The following is a 14,084-nucleotide window of genomic DNA, read 5'->3' on the forward strand; positions in this document are numbered from 1 at the left end:
ATGAGTCACTAAAAGCTAAAATGCAGGTGCAGGATGCAATTAGGAAGACCATTGGTATGTTGGCATTTATTGCAAGAGGATTTGAGTGTGGGAGTAAAGATGTCTTGCTGCAACTGTATAGAATCTTGGTGAGACCTCACCTGGTGTATTGTGTACAGTTTTGGTCTCTATACCTAAAGAACAATGTACATGCCAAAGAGAGAATGCAATGAATGTTCACCAGAATGATTCCTGAGATGACGAGGTTGCCCTATGAGGAAAGATGGAGGAGACTGGGCCTATATTCTCTAGAGTTTAGAAGAATAAGAGATGATCTCATTGAAACATATAAAATTCTTACAGGGCTTGAAGGTAGATGCAGGAAGGACCTTTCCCCCTGGTGGAGTGTCTCAAACCAGGAGGCACAATCTCAGAATAAGGGCCAGACCATTTAGGACTGAGGTGAGGAGGAATTTCTTCACTCAGAGAGTAGTGGAACTTCGGAATTCTCTACCCCAGAGGGCTGTGAAGGCTCGGTCATTGAGTATATTCATGACAGAGGTCGATAGATTTCTAGATATTAAAGATATCAAGGGATATGGGGATAGTGTGGGAAAATGGTGCTGAGTCAGAAGATCAGCAATGATCGAGTTGAATGGCAGAGTAGGCTCGAGGGGCTAAATTGCTCACTTCTGCTCTATTTCCCATGTTCCTATGTATGCACATGTATAGACACAGGCATTAACCTAAATTAGGCACATAGGTCTGTACACCAAAATACAACTTTTCTGTTTGTAACATTTGTTCTGCAGAATATCACTGTGTAATACAGCAGTGATTTAAGACAGAGACATTTAAGACTCACCATACAGGAAGCATGACCTTTATATTAGGCAGCAGCCATTGCTGGAAAAATGTTGTAATTTTAATGGCAATGGGAGCAATTTACTGTCAGCTAATATTGTTTCAAACAAGTACAGACCATAAACCCACGTTAAATGTAGGTGCTTTCATTTCAAATTAATTTTGTTCTATTTCACTTTCCTCTCCCTCCACCTTATTGAAGGGATTGAATCAATACCGAATGGGATTGTGGACTAATCCCCGGTAGGTACGTTGCATAGTTTTGCCACGTCTAGTCCACTCAAATGTCCCACCGCCCAATAACTGAGACAGTGCAATTCATTGTGAAGCAGCACATTTAATGTTCATGGATGACTGTGATCATTATAAAGTGGCTGACCTGCCTTGTTCAAATGATGCATTTTAGTGCATAACAATAACTTCAAAGAGTTCAGTCAACTTAAATGTGTTGAAGTAAATAGTAAATGCAAGTAGACAGCTTAATTGCATTCTGACAAAGGATCACCAAACTGCAACATTAACTCGGAGTGTTTCTCACTCCGAGATCCCGCCAGAGCTGCTGAGTGTTTCCAGCATTTCCATTTTTCCATAACCCTCCCCCAACTAAATTTTTTAAATGTTGGGAAAGTCACCGCACGTGGATCAAGTATTCCCTTAGTTTCTCCAGCACTAAAGAAACAAAGATCGACTTGTCCCTGTCCTTCCCTATCTTAATCTCCACCAGGCCTACAATCCTCCAAGGTGTCTCTGCACCCCTCCAGTCTTGGTCTCTAGTCCATCCCTGAGTTTCATTACATCACCATAGGTAACTGTGACCTGAAGCTCTGAAACTTTGTAGCACCTTTAACGTGGAAACCTACACCAAGATACTTCACAAAGGCATAAGGTGAAGAAAGCTTTTAGTCAAGATTCCAGAGTGTAGCCTGGGTGGCTGAAATAATGGCCGCCTACTGAGGGGAGGGGTAAGGAGAGGTATGGAGGGAGGCAGTTAAAGTGCAGGGGCTACACAAAAAGCCGACAGTAGAGGCATCGAGCTGTGCAGGAGGGGAAGGGATAGGTTGAGTGCCGGTCATTGAACTGAGGGAGAAACATTGTATGGGATGAATGGAAGAGTTCAAGTCATTTTTCTCAATCAGAATCAGGAGGGGACCCGTGATTCCATGCACTGCATCTCCTCAGCCCGATGTCACTTCCCTAACCGATAGTTGTCCTTCGTTTCTGCCAATTCCTTGTCCGTCTCGAGGATCTATGTTTGTACAGCAGTTTTTCTGGAAATTTATTGAACATATAATGTAGCTTGAAGCTTTAAATGCCACATTTTGTTTGGCATATCAAGTATTTTGTTCAGGAAGGGCCCATATGCAGTTTTAGACTTTTGTAAAGCTCCAACATTTTGTTGAGCTATTGTGAGTGCATTTTACTTCGTTTCTCAACATAGCCTGCACTTTACCTGCTTGACATTCTGCTGGATAAGCTCCACCAGCGCAGACCGGCTGAGTGTTTGGGACCAGTTTCCATCATGTAATAAAATGATTTTCCCCACTAAATAATGAACAATACCTGTGGGCTCAACTGTTTACCTAAACGTATGATTTTCAATGCGGAAAGCTTATAAATCCTTCCAAAAAAAATATCAGCAAGTTAATCCAAGGAGGCATAAATCAGAGGACGCTGTCTTTTCTGGTTCTTTTTTCCAACCTCGACTAAATGACTCTGTTTTAGTGGCCCCTTTGCCATTTCAATACGACTTACCTCAGTAAGTTCCCTTCCCAGGAGCACAATGTCGATTCAACATGTTCCAGCCAATTGGTTAACGCTCAGCTATTGAGCTCTCAATTGCCTTCACCAGAGCTACCGACAATGCGCCAATTGCATTATCCTCAGGAAAGCTCGATAAATGCATGAGTGAGAAAGGAAGAGGTGGGGCAGAATTTTCTGGGTGATGCGCGGGTGACGGAGTCCGCACCTCAGCGCTTAAAATGTCGCGCACTGACTTCACCTGAGTGTCCCGACATCAGCGCGTGGCATCGTGATGTTTCGGTTGGCGGGCGCACTCAGTAGGGCATTCGCCCCCCATTAATTAAAGGCCTCGTTATGGCCCTTAACTTGCCAATTGTCCTGGATTTTGAGGGGCCCGTGTGAACCTCGGGTCGATGCACAGGCCCAACAGGCAGGCGGGTAGGAGATTTTTTAATAAAACTCATGCAATGTCAGGATATGTGGACTCAGAGGGGTCGTTCATGTTTTACATGAAGTTTTAATTGCTGAAAGGGTTTAAAAGTTGTCTGTGTGATTGTTAGCAGTTCTCATCGATTTCCAAGAGCTTCTTGTGTACTTTGAAACCAGTCCGCAGACAGTACTCTTTCTCGGGGCCTGCAGCTTTCTGGAGGCCTCCATTTAGCCTGGGGGGTATGTGTTCTGACCTCTCCACTGGAGGCAGCTCCCCTGAGGAGGAAGGGAGGGATAGAATAAAGAGGAGGCCAGGAGTGGACAATCAGCCTCCAGGGGAGCCACCTTTGGGAGGCCAGGCGCAGGCACAAGGGGCGCAGGGCCAAGAGGTAGTCCAAGGTGGAAGGGGCTGCAGAAGACACCACTATCCTGCAGCCAGGGTTTACAGGCGGTGAAGCAGCTACCTCAATATGACAGGTGCAGTGCCGAAGGAGGCCCTGACTCTCAAGGGAGACAGTCAGCTGTATCTTTCAGATGATTGGCCCTGAGGTATCTCCTAACTGTGGATGGACACCCCATGCCAGCGGCTCTGAAGGTCACAGTTGCCCTCCACTTCTATGCCTCTGACTCCTTCCAGGGTTCAGTGGATGATCTTTGCGATGTCTCCCAATCAGCTGTCCACACTTGTGTCAAGCAGGTTACAGACGCTCTGTTCAGATGGGCATTGACCTTCATACACTTCCACTGCAACCAGGCAAGTCAGGCACAGCGAGCCAGAGGCCATTGCTGGCTTCCCCCGTGTCCAGGGTGCTATAGGCTGTACACATGTGGCTATCAAGGCGCCAGCAGGTGAGCCCAGTGCCTTCGTCAACAGGAAGGGCTTCCACTCCATGAACGTGCAGATAGTGTGTGACCACAGGATGCTGATTCTACAAGTCTGTGCAAGGTACCCAGGCAGCTCCCATGAAGCCTACGTCCTCAGACACTCCCAGGTGCTGGTGCTCTTCAGTGCTCCAGCCCGGCTGGATGGATGGCTGCTGGGTGACAAGGGCTATCCCCTCAGAAGGTGGCTCATGACGCCTCTCCGTCATCCAAGAACAGAAGCCGAGCAGCGGTACAATAGGAGCCACGTCTCCACAAAGGCTGTGGTGGAGAGAGCCATCGATCTTCTCAAGATGTGCTTCTGTTGCCTGGACCACTCAGGGGCCGCACTCCAGTACCCCCCAGATCGTGTCTCTCTGATAGTGGTAGTCTGCTGCACCCTGCACAATCTTGCGCTGGAAAGGGGGGATGCAGTTGTTGATGAAGACCTTGATGCCCTGGATGAGGCTGCACATGATGAATCCAGCAGTGCCTTAGAGGATGAGGAAGCACAGGGCGATGATGAGGGGCAGCACGCTGATCTGCATTTACACCAAGGAGGCAGGGACACCCGGGACAATTTAATCCAACAATCCTTCAGCTAGCTCCACACACATGGATCAGCAGGAGCAACATTGCCTGGCACTTCCACAGGTGGCACTTAGGTACCACATCTTCCACCTCATCAGATGCAACTAAGGGCTTAGTACAGAAACATCAACGTCCACTCAAACACTCATGATATGTCTGTGAAACATACAAATGCAGCTTAAAGGAAACACCCTCAGCCCTGGTCAGAAAAGTGGACTTTATTATGTCCAAAATATAACAGCGATTTCTCCATTGTAAACATAAGTATATTGTTCCCTATTCTAAGGCCAACACAAAATCACCAGTGACATACCCATTGAGTGCCTAACGTGCCTTATGCTTACGTTTGCGGGTGCTACGTCTAGGTGCCGCCCCATCGCTCGGAGTGGCCTGTGAGACAGCTGCTCACTCTGCGGTCCTGTTGGCCTCGATGACCTTGGCGGGCGTCCTCTGGCCCATGGAGCCTGTGATGGCCCCGCCTGGCAGGGAGTGGCCAGCTCCTGAACTGGCACCTCCCCAGTTGTCACAACCTCAACGGAAGAAACGTTGACTGGCAGAGGGGCGGAGGAACTGCTGCCCTCATCCGGAGCGGCCTGAGAGGAGCTCGCAGCGACGACAGGCAGCTGCTGCGTCAACTGTGCCATGTTCACCGCAGATGGATGGGCACTGAGCGCCAACACCTGGTGCCCACAACATCTCCCACATTGGGAATGACCACCCGTGGCCATTAGCGCTGTGAGGGCTTGCAGGTCAGAGCGTAACCCAATCAGAAGCTTCTCCATCCGATTGAACCCCCTCTCTATTAGAGTCGCCACTCTCAGTGGAGGAAGTGTGAAGCTCTGTCCTGAGGTTCATGCCTTCACGTACACTCTGCCTGGACTCCTCCATCGCATGAAACCAACTGAAGCAAACCCTCATGCAACCGTGCCAGATGCAAACGTGATTCCTGCTGCTTGTCCTGCAGCTGCTGCATTAGTGACATCTCCAGAGGCACGTCATCAGTGCCGGACTCAGCATGTGCCTGGTCCCCTGCAGCCTTGCGGCTGCTGGTGCCATCGGCACTCTCTGTCTGTGCCCTCTCCTCCAGCGATCGTGATGTGCCCTCTCCACTGTGCTGCGGGACACTAGCCGACGGTAAAGTCCCCACCGAGGTATATGTGTCTGCGCTGGTGCCTGGCTGGCTGAAATGATGTGCTGCAAGTTGCACATGTTGGCCCTTAGGTGTGGAGGGGGGGCTGCGGTGTCGATGGGCGTGTCGCTCTGGTGGTGATGCTGAAATTAACAACAAGGACAGTGCATCAGTTAGCGTGCTTTCACTTCAACCTTTCATCCCTTACCCCCCAAGCCTCATAAGTCGCTCATCCTTCAAGACCCTAAGGAGACAAACATTGGTGGGGTGGAAAAGAGTCAAGAGGAACCCCAACCATTAAACGCACATGCAGACAGGCTGGTCAGATGGTCTCAGAAATGCCACATGGCATGTTATGTACCACTGGAGTGGGGAGAGTGCAGAGGTACCTGACCTGGATGCATTCTGGCCTGGATAGTTGCGGGGCTGAGGAAACATCGCAAACAGTTGCGGTATTTGCCGTGGATCACAGGAGATTGAGAGGTCACATTATTGGCCTTCATTCCATTAGGAGGGGCATAGACCGGGTGGGCAGAAGGCAACATTTCCCCTTGGCGCAGGGATGAGTAACGTGGTGGCATTTATCTAAGTTGAGTGCCATGAGGTTCACAGCTGAGGTGCTGAGTACCTTTTGGACAAAGTAATGTGGGGCACACTGGCTGAAAGGGTGGTGGAGGTCCCAACCCCCCACTAAGATGCAATAAGTCTTTGGCTGTGCAGCAGCGATCCCATGGCATGTTAGACCATGGTGATAGTGGTAACAAATGGGATAAGGTAACTTTGGAAGGTGGTGGAGATGTGAATCCACAAGGGGATGAGGGACCTTTGTGTATGACCCACGTGTCAGAGTGTCTCAGTCTGTGAATGAACAGTGTTTCAGCATTATCGATTGCAGCAACCATCAGTGGTTTGGATGGTGGGCAGACAGAGTGGATGGGACTGTGGACCTCAAATACCTGCCCGCTGGACCCCAGCCTCGCCGCCCCTGGCCAACCTGGCCTCCTGCTTCCTCCCCAGATCCATGGCCTGTTCTTTGAAGGTCGTGAGACGCTGGAGGAGGGCATGCCCACCTCCAGTCCTCTGGTGCTCCCGCTGATTGTGTTCAGTTTTTGCCTGCAGAACAGAGAAGAGGATCTTTTGAGGCTGATCGCTCATGTATTCTGCACGTGCACATCGCACCCCAACCACAGTGGCCCATCTGAGGCCTCCAGTGGCTCCTGCCCACACTACTGGTGATCAGTCCCCAGAAGATAATACGGCTCCCAACCCCCTCCACCAACGGCCACCTTGGACACATTCGGCGTCCATTACTTTGAATAACACACGGGTCTTAGCGCACATGGCAAAGGGGCACAACCAGGTGCGGTGCCGAGGCCAGCAGATGGCTCTTGGCCACGACACCTTGAGGCTCCCCTTCCACCATCTCATCACCATCAATAAGACATGTGTTGGAGTTCTGAGTATGTGTCTAGCTGCCTCCCCTGCAGGTTGCCCCCAGAATACTCAAATGCCACAAACACCAACATCTCCTGCGCGGAGAACCCATCTTCTCCTCACCCACTAAGGCTGATGTAAGCATGGTCACTATCGGTTTGCCCACCCAGCGTGTGCCAAATGCCCTATGCAGTAATGACAGTAAGACGTGGGGGGGGGGGGCAGGGAGGGGGCACAAAGGCTAAGGCTACCTGCTGGGTCACATGGCCAAGGCCGACATGGTACTCACCCTTCCAAAGTGCAGCAAATCATTGAAGTGCTTGTGGCACTGGGTCCAGGTGCACCGCATCTCATCATGGGCGCTTACACCGTCACCAACCTCCTCCCACGCCTGCCTAGTGACATGGGAGGGGGCCCTCCTCCTCCCATCCTCTGGATACAATATATCCCAACGTTTGGACACCTCTTTGAGGAGGACAGCAAGGCAGGCATCGGAGAACCGAGGGGCATAGTGGCCCCCTCCCCCACTGGCCTCTCCTGCAGCCTGACCCCCCTCCTCCTCCTGCTGCCTCTCTCTCTCTCCCCGAGTGGCCATGGCGCTCTGCCTCAAGCAGGCTGCCTGGCCACTCTTTATACAGGCTGTCGGTTCCCCGTTGGAACCAGCGGTCTGAGGCCACCCGCCGCCATGACTATTTTCCCGTTCTCCGCGGGAGTCACTAACCCGCTGGGTGGGCCTTAATGGGCCCGCCCGCGAAAAATGGCAGCGCGGCCCGTTTCGGTGGTGGCAATTGGCTGCCCGCCCTTCGCCGAGCCGGTCGGACTCGCCCTCTCGACTAGGGCAAAATTCTGGCCCTGGTTTTCTCTATAAGGTTAGGGGATGAGGAGAGGAAGATCATGTTAGCACCATCATGGACCCATTGGGCTGAATGGCCTGTTTCTGTGTTGAAACATCCTATGTTCAAGTACGGATTGCAAAATCATCTGATCACAATCCTTCTCATACTTAAAGTGCACAGCTCTACCTTCAACTTCTCTCCATTTCATTCATCTTCAAGCTTCCTCTGGATCTGCGTTAGTCACCCTATTCCTTTACAGCCTGAGGCTAGTGACTCATTTTAATTCCTGAAGAGCTCTGTAATTAATAATTGTCACATTGCTGAGAATATATTCTAAAAGAAGTTATAAAAAGCCAACTAATAAGCACCATTCACACCCTCACCCAGTAAATGCCTCTGTAGTAACATTTTATCGTTAGATCTCATTTAAAATGAATTTAATAAAAGGAGGCCTTCGCACCAAAATTAGATTTGAAAGGCAGTTTTTAAGTTGCTTCAAAGTGATGCTCGATCATTTACTGTCGCTGTTGTGAAGTACTTATATTGGCTCACAACCTTTCCTAGGCTTACCTTCAAAAACCACCCAAGACAGATAGATGCTTTCTAACTAAAAACGGAGCAAGAGACAATAAATCAAGGAAAAAGCAAATATTAATGTAACCTTTTCAGCCCGTACAGATAATTTAATTAGTTGAACCGTATATAGAATACAAATTTCTCTGATGAAAAACAATTCTCAGCATTTTCCCAAATTTCTCCTCTTAATTTTATAGTTTTATGTCAGGGAGCTGATGATAGCCCTGGAAGTGCCATTTTGTGGCTCGGTGTCAAATTTAGTTTGCTGACGCTCTGTGAAGCGCCTTGAGTGCTATATCAATGCACGTTGTCCTTTGGCCATCTTTAGAGTGGAAGATTATGCGGGGACAAACGTTGCGCATAAAGATTTAGTTAGGCCTAAGGGATCAGGGGAAATTGGTCCTGGTGCCTCATCTGCATATGGTCTGTTGTTGTGCCTCTCCCTCTTCGCTGTCAGCTCACTGACAGGAGAGTTTACTTTCAGACTGCCTACCTCCACGGCAAAGGCCGTTCCAATAGGAAGGGTGCCCCCTGCTCTACCTTTCAAAGGAAAAAGGTGGTGGCTGCTGGCTAGGCTGTAATACATGCCTGCATAACCTTAACAGAACAGGGATGAGGCCCACTCCACTCAGGTCAGCCCAAATTGGCGCAGGGTCCCTCAGCACGTGTTAGGCCCTGAATTAGCATAAGAAAGCGCCCTAACACCTGTCATGGCGGCCACCTAATTGGCCTGACAACCTTAGCAATTGTGGCCAAAAGTCCACGCAGGCCATTGTGTCCCGTTTTACACATAAAACACAGGCACAGTGCCTACAAATTTCTACAATCTCCCAACCCACTTGTGCCTAACTGTGAGCGCTACCTTTAGGGGATAAAACAATGCACAACGTTGCCAAAAAAAAAAACAATATAAAACAAAAGCAAGCTACAAGCAGCTGCTGGAGACCTGAAAACAAAAAAATGGAAAAATGCTGGAGATGCTCAGGCAGCATCTGTGAACTCAGGCCTGGAATATTGATTTCTGTTACTCCACACAGGCTACCTTACCTGCTGAGTATTTTCAGTGAAACCCCCTGCGAAATAGCAAGATTTGGATCTTTGGGATGTTTCTGGTCTCCCACCAGAGTTATGGCCGGAGACTGGAAGAAAGCGCCTGTCCACTCTCAGGGCCGGCATTTCTTTAATCTTTCAATTGTTTCTTTGTCTGGAATTGAACAGAATGATTGAGCGCAAAGTGATGAATTATGGAAGATAGAGCACTCGGCACAGTTGACTTAGGGGTTTATTAGGCGTAATCCATCATTCCGCATTGTATCCTTTATTTCCACACCATCTCAGACAGAGAGGATTATTCAATCATACACAAAGCAGTGCAATATCCCATGAATGACTTTGTCAAGCTTAATGATACAATCTCACAAGACGAAGCTCCCATCCATTTAAATTCAGGAACATGGCAGTGGCAATGTCATCAGGTTTAGTAATCCAGAGGCCCAGGCTAATGCTCTGGGGTCATGGGTTCAAATCCCAAGATGGTAGCTAGTGGAGTTTCAATTCAGTTATTACATCTGGAATTTTTTAAAAAAGCTAGTTTTGGGCCAGGATTTTTCCCTTGGCGATTTGGGGGCGGGGCCTGATCGCTGAGGGGAAAATGACGCTGTCCGCCCGCCGACCTGTCAATGACCAATTGAGGCCACTGACAGGCTAGTTAAAGTAATTAAAGACCTGCCCGGCCAACCTTAAGGCTGGCGGGCAGGCCAAGAGCCTCGGCGGGCTCCAGATTATTGATGAAACTTCATCCACTGGCAGGATGAAGTCTCATGCCTGTATTGTAAAAAATTAATAAAGTGTATTTATTCTTTATTAACATGTCTCATCTCTTGTGATATTGTCACATGAGGGGAACATGTTAATAATTTTAATATTTTTCTATTTTTAGAGTTTACTTACCTCTCACGAATCTCCCTGAGACAGGACTTTGCCTCAGGGAGCAGTGCGCGCTTTAACAGCTGGGGATTCCCTCCCCCCCACCACCCCCGCTCAGGAAGTGCATAGCACTTCCTGTCGGGCAGGCCGCTGGACGGGCCTTAATTGGCCAGCCCATTCAAAATGGCGGCGGGCCCCGTTTCAGTGGCGGGGGTTGGCTGTCCGCCCGCCGCTGAGTCTGTGGGGCCTGCACACCATCCGAGGACAAAATTCTGCCCTTAGTAATGGTGGCCATGAAACCTTTGTTGATTTTAGTGAGAGCGACCACAACATGGTACAATTTAAGTTTGTTATGGACAAAGAGATAGACAAGTTGCAAAAAAATGTTTTGGATTGGAAGAGAGTGGATTTTAGTAAAATAAGGCAGGATCTGGCCAAGTTGGACTGGGAACAGCTACTTTTGGGGAAATCTATAGAAGAGCAGTGGAGGGTGTTCAAAAATGAAATGGGGAGGGCACAGGCTCAACATGTTCCCTCTAGGGTGATAGGAAGGAGTAACAAGCACAGAGAACCATGGATGACCAGAAATATTCAGGATAAGATGAGAAGGAAAAGAGAGGCTTTTAGCAGGTACAAGGAAAGCAAATCAGCAGAGGCATTAGTGGAGTACAGAAAGTGCAGGGTGGAGCTTAAGAAAGCAATTAGGAGAGCAAAGAGGAGATATGAGAAAGCTCTGGCTGGTAAAAGTAGGCAAAATCCCAAGATATTCTATAAGTATATCAATGGGAAGAGGATAACCAGGGAAAGAGTAGGGCCCATTAGGGACCAAGGGAGCAATCTATAGGTAGAGCAAGAGGACATCGGTAGAGTGTTGAACCAATACTTCACATCCATCTTTACGCAAGAGAATGAGGATGAAGGTATGGAACTCGGGGAGAGAGACTGCGAGGTTCTTGAGCAAATTGATATAGGGAGTGACAAAGTATTGAAGGTGTTGGCAGGCTTAAAAGTGGACAAACCTCCAGGTCCAGATGATTTGTGTCCCAGACTGCTGAGGGAAGCAAGGGAGGAGATCGCAGTGGCTCTGGCCCAAATTTTTAATTCCTCTCTGGCCACGGGGGAGGTGCCAGAGGACTGGAGAACAACTAATGTGGTTCCGCTATTTAAGAAGGGTTGTAGAGATAAGCCAGGGAATTACAGGCCAGTGAGTCTCACGTCAATGGTAGGGAAACTATTGGAGAAAATTCTGAAGGAGAGAATCTATCTCCACTTGGAGGGGCAAGGTTTGATCAGAAGTAGTCAGCATGGCTTTGTCAGAGGGAGGTCATGCCTGACAAATTTGATTTAATTTTTTGAGGAGGTGACCAGGTGTGTAGATGAGGGTAGTGCAGTTGATGTAGTTTATATGGACTTCAGCAAAGCCTTTGACAAGGTCCCACATAGGAGACTTATAAAGAAGGCCAATGCACATGAGATACAGGGTAATTTAATATGGTGGATTCAAAATTGGCTTAGTTGTAGGAGACAGAGGGTGATGATAGAAGGATGCTTTAGTTACTGGAAGCCAGAGTCCGGTGGCGTACCACAGGGATCTGTGCTGGGTCCCCTATTATTCATCATTTATATAAACGACATAGATGACTATGTGGGGGTAGGATCAGTAAGTTTGCAGATGTTACAAAGACTGGCTGGTTGGTAAATAGTGAGGGTAAGTGTCTTGGGCTACAGGAAGATATAGGTGAGATGGTCAAATGGGCAGATAAGTGGCAGATGGAATTTAACCCTGAAAAGTGTGAGATGATACACTTTGGAAGGACTAATTTGACAAAGAAGTATTCAATGAACGGCATGACACTAGGAAGTTCTGAGGAACAAAGGGACCTTGGCGTGTGTGTCCATAGATCTCTGAAGACAGAGGGGCATGTTAGTGGGGTGGTGAAAAAGGCATATGGGACACTTGCCTTTACAATTGAGGCATAGATTACAAAAGTAGGGAGGTCATGTTGGAGTTGTATAGAACCTTGGTGAGGCCACAGCTGGAGTACTGTGTGCAGTTCTGGTCACCACATTATAGGAAGGATGTGATTGCACTGGAGGGGGTGCAGAGGAGATTCACCAGGATGTTGCCTGGGATGAAACATTTAAGTTATGAAGAGAGGTTGGATGGACTTGGGTTGTTTTCGTTAGAGCAGAGAAGACTGAGGGGCGACCTGATCGAAGTGTACAAGATTATGAGGGGCATGGACAAGGTGGATAGGGAGCAGCTGTTTTCCTTAGTTGAAGGGTCAGTCACAAGGAGACACAAGTTCAAGATGAGGGGCAGGAGGTTTAGGGGGGATGTGAGGAAAAACCTTTTTACCCAGAGGGTGGTGACGGTCTGGAATGCGCTGCCTGGGAGGGTGGTGGAGATGGGTTGCCCACATCCTTTAAAAAGTACCTGGATGAGCACTTGGCACATCATAACATTCAAGGCTATGGACCAAGTGCTGTAAATGGGGTTAGGTAGGTAGGTCAGGTGTTTCTCACATGTCGGTGCAGACTCGATGGGCCGAAGGGCCTCTTCTGCACCGGGTGATTCTGTGGTTCTGTGATTGTCATAAAGACCCACCTGGCTCACTAATAGGAGGTGCAATCATTATAGAGTAGTTGTAATGGGGGACTTTAATTAACTGAATATAGACTGGGATGGTGGTAATGTAAAGGGCAAGAGTTCCTGGATTGTGTTCCGGAGAATTTTCAACAGCAGCATGTGTCCTGTGCAACAAGTAATGAGGCAGTGCTAGGCAAGTGTTAGTGGGGGGCCATTTAGGAAACACAAGATTTAAGATGGCATTAGAAGAGGACAATGGGCAATCCAGAGTAAGATTTATTAACTGGTGGAGAGCCGACTTCAATGGGGCAAGAACGGAGCTGAGCCAGATGGATTGGAACCAAAGGTTGGTGGGGAAAACTGTACCTGAACAATGGGCTACCTTAAAAAAGAAATGGTTCGGCCACAGTCAAAGTATATTCCCTCAAAAGAGAAAGATAGGACAAACAAATCCAGAGCTCCCTGGATGAAAAAGGAGATAGAAATTAAGATAATGAAGGAAAAGTGCACTTGTGACAGGTGTCAGGTAGAAAACACAATTGAGAACCAAGCTGAATACAGAAGGTTCAGAGGAGAGGTGAAGAAGCAAATAAGAGAAGTGAAGAGGGATTGTGAGAAAAGACTGGCAGTCAACATAAAGGGGAATCCCAAAATCTCCCATCAGCGCATAAATAGTATGAGGGTGGTAAGAGGAGGAATAGGGCTGATTCGGGATCAACAAAGGGGATTTACACATGGGGGCAAAGGGCATGGCTGAGGTGTTAAATGAATACATTGCATCTGTTTTTACCAAGGAAGCAGGCCATGGTGACAGAGGAGGAAACTCTGTCACTAGAAGAGTTCAAAATTGATAAGGAGGAGGTAGCGGCTAAACTGGCGGCACTTAAAGTTGACAAGGCACCAGGACTGTTCTCCTTGGACAGGAGAAAGCTAAGAGGAGATTTGATAGAGGTGTTCAAAATCATGCGGTCAGGGTAGATGGGGAGAAACTGTTCCTGCTCGAAAAAGGATAGAGAACAAGAGGGCACAGATTTAAAGTGATTTGCAAAAGAAGCAAACACGATGTGGGAAAAAAACTTTTTCACACAGCAAGTTGTTTGGGTCTGGAATGCACTGCCTGGAATTGTGG

The sequence above is a fragment of the Carcharodon carcharias genome, chromosome 15 (assembly GCF_017639515.1).
Source record: "Carcharodon carcharias isolate sCarCar2 chromosome 15, sCarCar2.pri, whole genome shotgun sequence".
Taxonomy (NCBI): Eukaryota; Metazoa; Chordata; class Chondrichthyes; order Lamniformes; family Lamnidae; genus Carcharodon; species Carcharodon carcharias.